Raw genomic sequence first — 14,339 nt, 5'->3', positions numbered from 1 at the left:
GAATTAAAATTAAAATATAATTAAAAAAGAAAAAATAAAGAGAAAGGAAGAAAGTTTGAGATCGAGATAAAAAATACTAAGAAAAACAAACAAGAACATTAAAACAGAGTAAAACACAATAAAGAATCAGAAACAATTATCACACTGCTCAATCGATGCAAACAAGTGTGAGAATGATGTAAATCAAGTTTTAAGACTGTGAAAATAAATTATAATAAATATGATATACTTTAAAATATATGCGTTCTTAAATAATTCAGTTTTTTCTGAGTCAGATTTTTTAAAGCAATGTCTTATTTTTTAACTGCTCTAAAGTCATTTACCAAAGATAAATATCGTGCTTTCATTAAATAGTTTTCCTTGTTTTTTCTCTATCATTACAATTAAAAGTCCTACAAAATATGCAAATTTATTTACAGAAGAACAGAGCCAGCATCATTTTTTTTTTAAACATCCCCCTGTTTTTCAAAATTCCTTGTAAACAGTTTCAGAAATTCTTCAAAGAGATTGTTTCTTTGTTTTATCTTTTGCTTGTATTTGTTTACGTTTTTTTTTTTTTTTGGTTTTTTCTTTGTTGTTGTTTTTTTTTTTTTTTTGTTGTGTTTTTTTTTTTTCTTTTTGTGTTTTTTTTTTTTTTTTTTATTTTTTTATTTTTAAGATTAAGGTACTAGGCTAATCCCTTGCCCTGAAGGTTTCTAGAGCAAATATGGAAGCTACTGAAGCATAGAATGATGGGAATTTTGCGGACAGCAGATCATGAAGACATGAAGCATTTAGCTGTGTTTTGTTGTTCAAGTTAGAACTAACGTCTGATAAAAAGACAGCTGTTTTGTTTCCCATTTGCATTGTCTACAGAGTTGAGTTTTGTTTTGTTTATTTTTTTAATAGCTGGAATGCTTGCAGTTAAAAAAGCTGCCAAAGTAGCCATTTATCTCCTTTTTCTCCTTAATAAATAACAGCATCCAACAGCAATTGGCAAAGAGTAGGAATTTATGCTCAATCTAAACTCTACAAAAATTACAGTTCTACAACATCTTTGTTTTTAGCATTAACGCTAACTTCTATGTAGTATTATTTTTTTTTTGCTTTTTTTTTTTTTTATGTTGTCTAATTTTTTCTATGATATAGGTATTTTAAACTTTCTTCTTTAAATTCTGTACAACTATTAGGATTTTAAATGGGGAGAGTTAGAAGCATTTACAAACCTTTTCTGTTTTCCATTTAATATCAACCATCTTTCCTTTCTTTTCTCTATGCCTTTTTATGTACTTATTTATGTATTTATTCATTTATTTATTTTTTTGCTTTTCATAGATATCCATCTTACCTGCCTTTAACAGCACAATCCTTACGTATTATACAGAAAACCATATGAAAGCTTCATAGACTCTAATTAATGTATAACCAAAGAACCTCCCAAAGTATCAAAGAACTATTATCTTGCCATTTTAAAAGCATTTAAGCGTTTTTTTTTGTTTTGTTTTGTTTTGTTTTGTTTTTTTTTTTTTTGTTTGTTTTTTTAATTTTTACATATTTCATATAATCGCTCTCAAAAACTGTTTTAGGAACAGCTCAGAGAAAAGGAAAGAACTTCCATATTTTACATACAGCTACAAGTCTGCGGTAAAAAGTTTTGTCCTTTGGTCCCTATATAGCTAAGGAATGACAGATAAAGATGCTCAGTGACTGTTACCATGGGTCGCACATGGTAACCGCATCCTTGGTGGCAAACAGGCACTCCTTTGTCAGTATCCAGGTTTGCATCTCCTGTTTGAAGAAAAGCCTCTGTGGTGATATCAGTGTCTCTTCAGAAATCCTGGTTGATCTTGTTCCTGTTCTGATTTTACTTATGTGTTTGTTTGTTTGTTTTCAAGCGCATGTCCTTCGAAGTCAGCAGATGTGATACTTTTCTTGAAGAAATGTTACAGTCTAAACAATCAAAGAGAGAATAAGTCTGAAGTCTTCAGCTTGATTGATATTTGCTGATATGTCAAAGGTGTAATCCAACAGTTCCCGTTTTTTTTTTTTTAATATATATATACTTTTTTTTTTTTTTTTTTTCCTAAATGTGGCCCATTCAGCTGCTGCCCTAAAAAAATGAAGAAGATCATTGCAAATTAAATCAAAAAGGGGACAGGGAAGTAGGGAAGGTGGGGGGCTATTTGGGAGAGGGGGAAAAAAGACCTAAAAAATGAAAATGAAATTAAAACCAAGCCTGTCCTTTTGGGCCCAATCCTGCTCCTGTTGAAAGTAATGGGTGTTTTCTTCTCCCTTCAATTGGGACAGGATGGGGCTTCTGGTTTGGTGTTTTGTTTTTGGAGGCATTGGCTCTGATTCTGCTCCCACTCAATGTCAACAGAAAGATTCCCCTTGACTTCAGTGAGAACTGGATCAAACCCAAAGTGAGCAAGGTAGTCACGATCATGATAGAGAAAAATACAATTGTTCCTAATAATAATAATAATAATAATAATAATAATAATAATAATAATAATAATAATAATAATAAATCAAGATAATAGTAGGGCATGTCTGTGTAAATCTGTATCACTATGCCTGTGCAGATAGCTGCATTTTAATTATTTTTAAGTGCCACTTTACAATGCCAGTTCTTGGTGGGCTTTTGTAGTGTGAAAGGCATCGAGAAAGAATTGTTCTACATTTTAATGGGGTGCCATCTATGACAGTGTATGAACTTTCTCTGGAGACATGGCTGCCAATAACATCTATTCCTTTGTGAATGTCAGAAAGTAGGACTTTGAACAGGTAATTTATAGGAGGTTAAATAAAAAAAAGAGACTGTTGGAATAAACTTTTTTTTTGCAAAAATAAAATGTAAAGCTAACATTTCTTAAATAAAAAAGTTATTTAAAAAAAATGTAATCATGATCCGACTAGGCTTGACATTTAAGTAAGATGCTTAATCATTAAGGATTAGCTCTTATCTCTTTCTAGCAAGCAGGTTCTTCTTATACACTCGGTGATTTATTACATCAAGAAACTTAGAAACTGCAAAAGGTCCACTCTGGTGGAAAAGTGTCATGCGGAATATCAATCCATGCTGGCAGGTTTTCACACTGTTGGTTCAACAAACAGCAAACCGTACACAGCAGTCTAAACAATTACAACACCAAAAATAATAATAGAATAAAAAAATAAAAAACACTCGTCAAGGACCCTTTTTCAGTTGTAAACAAAAAGATGCATTTTGGTTTTTGATCTGGATGGTTTTTTTCCCACTCAAAACAAACCCTCCCTCCCCTTGAGCAATTAATTTTGGCTGGAGTTGCTGTAATATGGATGCTTAGAATTAGGAATTCTTGAAAAGACATACAATGAGGCTTTTCTTGGGGTTGCTTTTTTTGGATTGCTATAGGTTTCAAACTACTATTACTATCATTACTCTTTTTGTTTTTTTGTTTTTTTTTTTTTTTTCTTTTTTTTTTTTTTTTTTTTTTTTTTTTTAATTTTTAGAGAGTGATTTGAAATATCCTAAGGGGAAAAAAAGGTGTCAATTGAAAAAGGCCCCCAATTCTCCGGAAAAAAAATAAAATCACAAGATTTTCAGTGCAAAAAAATTAACCACGCATTTTTTTCTCTCTTTTTTTTTTTTTCCAAATTATCTGTAGTTACAACAATCCCATTTTTTCTAAAGAATTAGGAATCCATCTTTTTTTTTTCCTTCTATGTGACATCTAAAGAAGCATAAAACGCTGACGAGAAATCAAACGACAAATAAAGAAACCACTGCAAGCACCAAAAACGAAACGAAAATGAGCACAGCAAAAAATTGTGGCAGCACAAAGTCAAAAAAGGCACATGTGATCATGACTGGCCAATCATCAACTGATACAACATCCAAGAAAAATGCTTCAATCACGGCACCTGCACGAAACTTGACGGCATGTCATGCAACCAATTCTTAGCTTGTTACATGACGCCATCATGTCACACTTTCAACTTCGAGTTGATTTGAACTTACGGCCTGGGGGACTGTATTCTCCACTTTCATGTCATTACGTGAACTTTTTTCCTAGCTCAGCGCGAGACTGTGGTGGATTTGACTGGCTCTTGGTTGGTTTTGTTGGAATTTGATTGAATGACAAAAGAAGAAAAGATTTTTTTTATATATATATATATATATTTATATATAGTGTGGAAAAAGGGAAAGGTGGGGAAAGAAGATATATATAAAAATAATAATTAAAAAAAAATTACAAACACAGCATCAGTCAAGAAGATCTAATGGAAATACTTGCCATTAAACTATAGAAAATGAAATAAGAAGGAGAGCAAAACAAAGTAACTGAACACAAAGAAAAGAAAGAAATGAAGAAGAAAAGAAAGAAAAGAAGAAAAAAAGGATGGAGGAGGCCTAGCCAGAGACACATACGTAAAACACACACTTAAATGTAGACATACGGTCAACAGTGAACAGTAACAGAACGTTATGCAGCAGCTGTTGAGGAGAGCATGCACTGAATGAATGAGCGCAGACACAGATCGGTTTGCAAAGTCTGGAAAATAAATACATTTGCTGCCAACCAGAATGCTTTTGTTAGCACCAGCCTTTCCCGCACCACCCCCAGCATCCTGGGCTTTGCTGGATGGCTAGCCAAAGTCCTCCAGGAGCCTTTCCTTTTCCTCAGATGGGCTCCGGAGCAGGTACCGCTCTAATTCGATTACATCCCAAGTTTAAAATCATGGGGGAGTAATAGACCAAGAGCTGCTTTGGCTACTGAGAATAAAACTAAAAAAAAAAAAAAAAAAAAAAAAAAAAAAAAAAAAAATTAAAAAATAAAAAAAGCAACTACTGCTGGTTGCTGCATGTCCATTTAGCAGTTCACGGGACGGCGGGCTCCAAAACACCAAAACACAGCAATGCTGGTATGATGTGGGAAGCAGACTTGTAGGAGGACTCTGATGACACGATGGTCCCTAAATCAGCATCATTAAAAGAAGGACATTTACTCTTTTAGTGTTTGGCTCTGGCCTGAATTTAAAAAATAAGGGAAAAGAAAAAAAAGAGAGAAGGAAAAGAGAAAGAGAGAAATGAAAAGAGAAAAAAAGAGAAGAGAAGAGAAGAGAAGAGAAGAGAAGAGAAGAGAAGAGAAGAGAAGAGAAGAGAAGAGAAGAGAAGAGAAGAGAAGAGAAGAGAAGAGAAGAGAAGAGAAGAGAAGAGAAGAGAAGAGAAGAGAAGAGAAGAGAAGAGAAGAGAAGAGAAGAGAAGAGAAGAGAAGAGAAGAGAAGAGAAGAGAAGAGAAGAGAAGGAAAAAGAAAAAGAAAAAAGGAAAAAGGAAAAAATGAAAAAGGGAAAAAGCAAAAATAAAGAAAAAAGAAAAAGAGAAAAAGAAAAAGAAAAAGAAAAAGAAAAAGAAAAAGAAAAAGAAAAAGAAAAAGAAAAAGAAAAGAAAAAGAAAAAGAAAAAGAAAAAGAAAAAGAAAAAGAAAAAGAAAAAGAAAAAGAAAAAGAAAAAGAAAAAGAAAAAGAAAAAGAGAGAGAAAAAAGAAAAAGAAAAAGAAAAAGGAAAAAGAAAAAGAAAAAGAAAAAAGAAAAAGAAAAAGAAAAAGAAAAAGAAAAAGAAAAAGAAAAAGAAAAAGAAAAAGAAAAAGAAAAAGAAAAAGAAAAAGAAAAAGAAAAAGAAAAAGAAAAAGAAAAAGAAAAAGAAAAAAGAAAAAGAAAAAGAAAAAGAAAAAAGAAAAAGAAAAAGAAAAAGAAAAAGAAAAAGAAAAAGAAAAAGAAAAAGAAAAAGAAAAAGAAAAAGAAAAAGAAAAAGAAAAAGAAAAAGAAAAAGAAAAAGGAAAAAGAAAAAAAAGAAAAAGGAAAAATAAAAAGAAAAGGAAAAAAGATGAAAGAAAAAGAGGAAAATAAAAGAAAAAAGAAATTGCCAGTGACTGGTTACTACAATGTCCAGAAACGTCCTGTTCCTTTCCTACAAAAGAAAATGTCCCTTTACTGGCCCAGAGATTTTGCCTCAGTAAACACCAAAAATCACTACACAGAACAATACACTTGTCTCAGTCAGCAGCTCTCCACCCTGTTCTTCAGGTACTGCCTTTCTATCCCCTTGGCAAGCCTCATATCTCTCTTTCCAGCCTATTTCTGAAAAGTCACTGCACAAACTGAAATTTCACCTTGCACTTGAGCGTCACAAAAATGTTGTTGGCAGTTCTCATCCCAAAGTCATGCGTGTTGACTAGAGAAAACCCTTTATCTGTCTTTTTTTTTTACTTTTTTTTTTTTTTTTTTTACTGTTTCTATGTTGTTAATGAGCTGAAACATGCTTTATGGTTACAACAGCTATGCTCAGATGACAAGAGATGATGCTGAACTAAGCTCCTGATCTGAGTACTGGCTTCAGCTTAACACTTCTCCCACAGCTGGATGCTGTCGTGGCTGGAGCTGACTCCTTCCTGATGTCCTGGCCACAGTACTCTGCCCTTTGATGAGTTGGAAATGTCAATCTCAGGTTCCGGGAGTTTGAGTGAAGGCAATACACTGGTACCTCCAAGTCAGATACAAGATCTGGGTCTACAGCTATTTCACAAGCCAGGAGGGTGGACAGCCCGGGTAGACCTGTTGTCACTCGTGTCTCTAGGAACACAAGGACAAGCTGAATGGGTCCAGACTGCATGAGGAAGACAAAAAGGCCTCTAGCATCCCTCATACCCCCCAGAGGTTTTTGACTGTATCATACCACAAGAAAAGAGCAAGTGGGGGAGGAAGGACATCTGGCAGCACCATCATAGCAAAACCTGGCTCTTTCCTTACCTCAGCTGTGCCAGCAGCATGGATTAGGCTTTACAAGGAAAAGCAATAACAGACTTTGCTCCCCTGAATGGAGCAAGGAGGCAACGTAAATTGGAAAGATCTGGTGGAACAAATAATATCTTTCTCTACCCTTGGGGAATGGCAGCAACACACATTCCCTGTCCAGGGTTGGAGGATGGCACCAGCTGCAGGTTCAGGGGCAGAAGCACCATGGGCAATGGGTATACTGGGGGAAAACTTTTTCCCTTATGTGTGGAGCAAGAAGGACCATGTTGGTCTGTCAGCGATCAGTGGCTTTGGAGTAAGTAATACCATCCCTCTGCCTGTCCTCCACACACACCCCCAGACACTCTGGATGAAACACACACACACAAACATATTTATGTACATGTGAAGGATTAGGAATTGCTGAGGTTAAAAGAACAAAAAGAAAACCCTCAGAAAACATACTTTCACATGAAAGTCACATGCAGTCATCCTGTCTGCCTGATTTGTGTCAGTATTTCAAAAACTAAATGAAGCTGTCCTAAAGCAGGGGCCTACAGCACCTACCTAGTCATTGGAGAGGAGTAGACCCTTTGACAGTCTCTAGGAACATATCCTGCCCACACAGCTGATGTGTCTGAGTTTAGGCTAGGTTTGTAATAAAAAATAATATATGTAGGTTGATTGAGTGAGTTAGATGAAACAGGCTTTCAAGTGCACAATCCCTTTTTCAGGTCTTAAACGTGGGCAGACAGACTTTATTTCTGGAGGGCTACAGAGGCAAATGCCTTTCTCTGTTGACTATGCAGAGGAGCTAGGTACCTATTTTATGAGGACAGTTTCATCAGCAGCCTGAAATTGAGAGACAAGTTAGGCATCTGTGTTAGATAGGTCAAACACCAGCCAAACACATCTGTTTAAGAAAAGCAATTCACTTTGCTGGGAATGAGTATAAACTTTGGGTATTGCTGAAGTAAATTGTGAGTAAAAGTGTTAAGGTTATGAAGATAAGTATATACACAGAAGTTCAGAAGTGGTGCCTTGGAGATAAGGAAGGAACATGCTTCCCAAGCAATTAGGGTCTATGGACAAGGACAGATTATGTAAAGTATCTTTGCTGCAGGTAACACTGACCAAGGATTTGTTCCACTGAGCAAACCACAGCTAAATACATCTGGCAAATGCCAATATTCCTCCAACTCAGCTGTTTCTTTGAAACATCTAAGAAGAGCCTGAAAGTGTTCTCCTTGAACATTCGATATAGATAACAGCTTAAAGTCCTAATGATGGGATTCAAGATACAGACATCTCCATCTGAGCAAATCACTCTAGGCCAGTTTTAGAGGAGAAAGACAAGGCTTGTAGGTCCTAATTCTCTTCTCCTAAGGGACCGTTCCAGATGAGATTGTGAACCATGGCCAGAAGGAACCTGTATCTCTCCTGTGGTTATAAAGAGGATCTTGAATGAGTAGCTGTGAAGGAGATAGTTACATGTAGGTCTATAACATCAACAGAAATGAATCTCAGTCAAAGCCTTGGTTAGAGCAAATATAGCTTTAGTCATGTCCCTGTAACCTGTGCTGTCAGCACAGTAGGCCTAATGGTACAATCACTTTTGTGGCAGGAAAGGTTTTAACAGTAGGTTCTTACCAGACTATAAGGATCAGCTCTGCATCGTGGGAGACATTCATTGCCTGTGTTTAAGCTGGAGTAAGATTTACTTTCCCCACAAGTCTTTGGCTTGGACTCATTCTATTCAGATATAAGCACTCAATTTATGAGTCTATTTACATTAAAATCTGTAAAGTCCGTGGAGGTGAAGAGGAATAATGATTCTGCTTAGCTAAGATATGAATGGGACTTGAAAGTGTCTCTTTGACTAGTCCAAAGACTAGAAAGAAAATTTAAGGCCACTCAGTAAGTTATTTAGGTCAAGTGAGGAACCCATGGAAAGCTTCTTTGTGGCTGCTTTCTTTCACTGCTTCTGCATGAGTAACTGCATGTGTGGTTACCCCAGAAGACACATTTAAAGGCAATCTGTTCGTACCTCCCATCCCTACTTTATTGCACATGGCCCTGCTAAAGAACAATGATGTCCCTTGCAACTGATTCTAATTTTTCAGCCTTTCACCTGTATTCTTTTTCATCCACATAGGGCTGAGACATTGCTGAGACCTGACAGCCATAAACATGGGGCCCTGGAGATAGACTAGGCTGTACCACCAAGGCAGCTGGATCATTCTCCAAGGATGGGTTTACCAGAGGATTGTGAAGTCGATGCTGTCGCAGCTTTGGACCCATTTACACCCCCAGCCTGGTGGCTAGTTATGGCCTGAATCCAGGTCTGTGCACAGCAGGAAAGATTCTGCCCTGTATCTTGCTGGTGCTAATGGTAAACTGCCCTGGTGTCAATGGGAGAAGGATCACTACTCTTGCTAATGTGACAAAGTCAGGGTGTTACGTGGAACAAGATTTGTGTCCCTCTGTACAGCAAACTTTTGAAAGCTAGAGAAGGATAGGCCTTTCCCAAAGACTTTATGAGCTAAGAAATGATCTTTAAAAGTACATGGTTCTTGTGCTCTGTGACGTTCACCATATTGTCTAGGGACTGCTAGGCTCATGCAGCATCTTGCACATACCACTCAGTGCATCTATCTGCTGTCAGGGTATGAATGTATTTGATAAGCTTGAAAATGCAACCAGATACAGGTGCAAGACACATGGCTCTGTGTCTTCTCAGGACCACAGAATTGGCTCAACACTGCTTCCATCATGGCGGGCAATCAGGCTGAAGTTCTTCTTCCACTGTGTAAATACACTGTCTCCTCTTCCTTGTTATTTCTACTGTGTCTTTCCCCATAATCCTTCCTAGACAAGTCTTTGTGGATCATCTCTATCCCTTTTCTGTGCTGTCTTGGAGGCAAGTTCGAAGAAACTCAAAGGCCATCACTTCTACCAGCACCAGAGTGACAACATCTTGTGCTCACACCTAAGCTTCTGATCACAGCTGAACATTGCACACGTGCCCACCACATATGTAGACTTGTTTACCTTTATGAAATACCACTTAGTCTTTATTTACACACACACTCTCACACACACCCCCAAAGTGTGTGTGTCATTGTGTGTTTGTTTTAGCCCATCTAAAACTGCAGTCAGGATCCTGTCCTTCCATCTGCTGGAGCCTGTGCCCAAGCACACCTATAGCAAGGCAGTGGAGATATTTTTCCTATGGGTGACAGATCTTTACAGCTATTGCCTCTGAGGCTGATCAATATTATTGAAATTCCAACCTGTGTTTTTCTCCCTTGCCTTCTTTCTTGTTTCTACAACAATATTTCTCTCTGTTTTATGCTCCTGCACTAACTTTCTTCCAATGCTGGATGGCTCTGCCTTCCCTCTGCCTCAACCATCCTCTTCACCATACCCTCACACAATCCCGCACAGATCTTCCCTTCTTCAGCTCCTGCCCAGACTGTCTGGCAGAGGTGGAGGAAGGTGGGAGAGCTCTCCAAAATGGGCTCCATCCCTGTGACAACCGCTGCTAAGCCTGTCATGGGGAGGCCAAGATTAGAAGCCCAAATGTCTTAGAGTGGGAAGGGCAGTGTGGTGAAGGGGACTTTGCATCCATGCTGGGATTAAATGAAGCTGATCATTTACACTAAAAATCAATGCATTTACCTGGACTCTTGGGGTGCTATTTTTAGGAAGAAGAAAAAGAAAGAAAGAATAAAAAAAATGTTTTGTCAGATGCTTCAGTTCTAACATCTGAAGGTTAAAAGGAGACAGATACTATATATGAATCTTTATATACATGAATATGCACACATACATATCATACATATGTATACATACAGAGGTACTATATATACATACATATCGAGACAATTACACATATACAGACAGAGAAGCTAATGTGATCTAACAGGGAGATGAGAGTACAGCATTTCAAATGCTAATGGTTTTTGCATTTTTTTAAAAGATGCTTGATGACCCTGCCTCATTTTTCCCATTTATAAATTAAAGGTGATGATAAAAATTAGTTCTTGAATTGTAATGCTCGTCTTCCAAATAATTGTATGACTTACTTGCTGTGCAGTGTTGTTACTAGAATTGTTCTCATTTAACTATGTTACATGAAGAGCTGGTTGAAAAATGACAACCATTTTCTGGAGGAAAATTGTCATTATTTTGGCTTTCTTTCCTGTGAATATTTTAGTTAAAAAACAAAACAACTCTGGGATGGGGGGAGGTGTCCAGAAGAATAGATTAATTTTTGTATTTTTTTAATCAATCTGGAAGCCAGTCCATTTTTAACAGGAATTTAGTGTTTTGAAGGCCAACATTTTTAATCAAGACAGTTTTGTTTTCTGTGCTGTTGGCATTTCTTTTTTAATCTACTAGAATGAAGATTTTCTGTGGAAATATCCAGTTTGGTCAAAATGTCACTTTTTGGTCACCCCCTCCTACCCCAGCTAGTTTGATGAAAAAATGTCAAGCAACAATAGCTGTGTCACCTCTGATTTATCTATTCTTCTAGAGCCATTAGTCTCAAGCAGTGGATGAAAAAGCACCGCAATGGAGCTGCCGCTTCTGAAGAAGGTAGCACGGACAGTCAGAAAATGTCACTGGTTTCCCATGCAGTGTTGCCTTTTCTCACCCTGGCCCTGAGTAGTGGCAAGAGAGGTGGTCACAGTGTGATGGGGATCACAGGGTGGTGGAGACACCCTGAAAGAGATGTGGAGGGGTGTGGTGGGAGGTAGAGCGGGGCTGGGGTGGGACAGAGCAGGGATACAGGGTGGGTGGGTACAGGTGGGAGCTCTGGTCTGCTCAGCACTGGGGTTGTGGTAGGGAGAGATGGTTTAGGGCTGAGTGGTCACAGCCTGGGTCATCATCTTTGGCAACATCTAGAATTTACTCACTCACACAAACATAGCCATAGCTCCCAACTCCTCCCTCATCTGTGTTTTACCAACCAAGAGCTCTGCAGGCAAAGGTCAGTGCAATAAACTCGGGTCATTTTGGGAAGCAGAGTTGTTGTGATGGTAAAGGTCAAATGTATGTTATGTGGCTACTCTTCCAGCAAAGCCTGTAGCCTCTTCCACTCCTCGTGGCAGCCCAGTGAGTCCTGTGCCTCAAGAAGCATTTGTCCTGCTTCATACAGAGTGCTCACTCCTGCTTTTGCTGCTAGGGAACATTAGGTGGGAGAGGAAATTAAGCTGTGTGGCAACTACCTTTCCACACATAATGAAAGGTTCTTTATTACAAGGGGGCCTCAAGGAGTTTGCTATCTCCTGAGCATTGTATGAACAGTTTAATTAAAAAAATGTACATGGTTGAGAATCAAGTCTAATTGGGAAGCTCTGAGCGAACCCCTGTGCTCAGTCTTCACTGGTTCTGCTTTTTTCCCTTTGTAGATTGACAAGAGCTTATCAAAATTCTGATGAACCCAATGCTTCATTCTCCTGTTCTTGTTGCTGAGAGTTAGATAGAGATGTTATGCCCACTCCCCACTTCATTTTCCCCATCAGATAATGACACCTCCTAGGATGATCTCAAGACCCCTAATCAAGCCCAGATCACGGATCTGAACAGGTAGGGTTATGCCACCTGTGACCTTCAAGTGGGTTGCCTGGTACACCCTAACTGGAGCTAAACTGCCTGCCCTGAGACATGATAGCCCACAGATGTCTGTCAGGCTGAGGATGAGGAATTTGATCTGTAAATGCTCACCAGGAGCAGGAAGGAGTTTCTGGGGTGGTGCTTGTGTGGGGTTGCATCCAGGAAAGGAGGAGACCCAAGCTTTCCTCCCAGTTGAAATCTCTGGCAGCGTTCCCCAGTGATTCCCCCAAGCTTGGTCCTGTGACAGTGGCCAGAGACAGGACTGGACTCAGGAGCTACCTGGCCTGTCCATAGTTGGTGTGGCGGGGACACCCTGTGCCCCACGGTCATGCAAGACTTCCAGAATGTAAAAGACACTCATCCACACACATTACTGCCCTGCATGTCAGGACTTGTACCTTGCAGAATCTCCCACATGAAGTCTTGCACTTGTGGGTCTGCTTCCCTGTGATACATAACGGGAACATTCCCCTGGGGAACATTCCCTTCTTCTGTCAAGGCTGTTCGGCACCTTGCCTAACCTCTGTATCCCTCTAAATCAGAATGCAGCCAGGAACACATACTCCCAGCTTGCAATACTCAATTACTGCTTCTGATATTTTATTTTTTTTTGCCTGCAGCTTCAAATTACCTTCAAGGTGCACAGTGCAATTAGCTAAAAATATTTCCTGCTTCGTTTTAATTGCACTAAAACTCTAATGTACCTCCAGTGAGGAGCAGTAAGGTGGAAATTGGTGCCCCAAATATTTCAAATTGATTAAAGCCCAGAATGACTCAATAAGCTGACATAGTTCTATTAATTATTAAATGTTATTAATTTTTTGTTAAAAAAACCAACCCATCCTGAAGCCACATTCTGTATGTTGTTTCTGAAATAAGGTACTTTCACTAAGAATATGATAACTTTCTGAGTTTGAGAAAGATAAGACAAGAATGCCTCCATATAGTTGGTGCAGTTTTTGCCTGAAGAACTCACAGCTCTTGGCACGTTTTAGTATCTCAGAATTTGATTCTGAAAACACTTATGTATGTGACTTATGTATGTGACTCATTTCACTGCTATAGCTGAGGTATTTATATAGTTCTAATTTAGAGTAGGATCACATTTTCGTTCAAGGCCTTTCTTGGTGGAAAATGCAGGTGATCAGTCAAACATTATGACTGCTTAAAAACAATCAAAACTTTTTGTGTGAGAATTTAAAAAGGAATCCAAAACAAAACAATTTTTTTTTTTTGAAAGCACTGAAAACTGATGTGCTGATTTCTTCATTCTCATGATGTGTGGTTTATTAGATTACTTCAATCTGCTTTGAAATAGTATTGAAAATAAAACCCAAATTCCATTTGCATCCAGTGAAAGGTCTGATCAGTCTTGGTCCTTTGGGTTTATGGTTAATTGTCACCTCAGACAGCCTGTGCTTATGAAGCCTTTCCTTTGTGCCTTCAGCTATGCTGGCCAGGAGTGCTAGCACCCCATGATCCCACAGAGCTGGACCCTAAGGCTGGACCCGTTTGGTTCTGACACTGAGCTTTGCTTTGTAACTTTTTTTTTTTTTTCTTCTAAGTCAAACTGTTCACCTTAAATGACTGGGACAGCAGGTCACTGCTGGTCTAGCTGACTTTAAACTTGTCAGGAAGCTATCAGAGAAGCCATTTGGCTGGCAGAAACGAGGTGGTGGGGGACACACTGAGCAGCTGGAAATGGAAATCCTGCCAGCTGATCTTGCTGCAGCTAAAAGTTGAAGTGTGTCTATGACCATAAACTGTAGAGGGGTGTTTGATGTTCCAGCCTGATATCCCAGACCCAGTAATTTAATTCCTTAATGCTAATATTAATGGTCTCATCGGTTTGAGGTTTAGAAAAATTCTGCAATAATCTGAGGTCCTGAAATTTTGTCAAAGGACCTCAAAAGAACTGCAGAAAGGTTGAATACCTATACTCATTATTTCTAAGACTATAA

At 38.3% G+C, this 14,339-nt stretch overlaps 1 protein-coding gene across 12 annotated transcripts in view; it reads right to left on the bottom strand.

Annotated features, from left to right (window-relative positions):
• Window positions 1-586: 586 nt before the first annotated feature.
• Window positions 587-14,339, bottom strand: part of CELF4 (CUGBP Elav-like family member 4) — a 717,922-nt gene continuing 704,169 nt past the window's right edge. For 9 of the 12 annotated variants that reach the window (XM_033011137.2, XM_033011144.2, XM_033011141.2 and 6 more), the window contains exon 13: window positions 2,033-2,089. The gene's annotated coding sequence lies outside the window, so the exon portion shown is untranslated. Of the gene's footprint in view, window positions 1,930-2,032; window positions 2,090-3,982; window positions 4,071-10,437; window positions 10,454-14,339 lie in introns of those variants that run through there. The other 3 variants (XR_004409737.2, XR_004409736.2, XM_033011138.2) reach the window with 3 other exon arrangements.

This window comes from Tyto alba, unplaced genomic scaffold (genome assembly GCF_018691265.1).
Source record: "Tyto alba isolate M040663 unplaced genomic scaffold, T.alba_DEE_v4.0 Super-Scaffold_42, whole genome shotgun sequence".
In the NCBI taxonomy this organism is placed as follows: Eukaryota; Metazoa; Chordata; class Aves; order Strigiformes; family Tytonidae; genus Tyto; species Tyto alba.
This window is presented reverse-complemented; position numbering and strand designations above follow the sequence as displayed.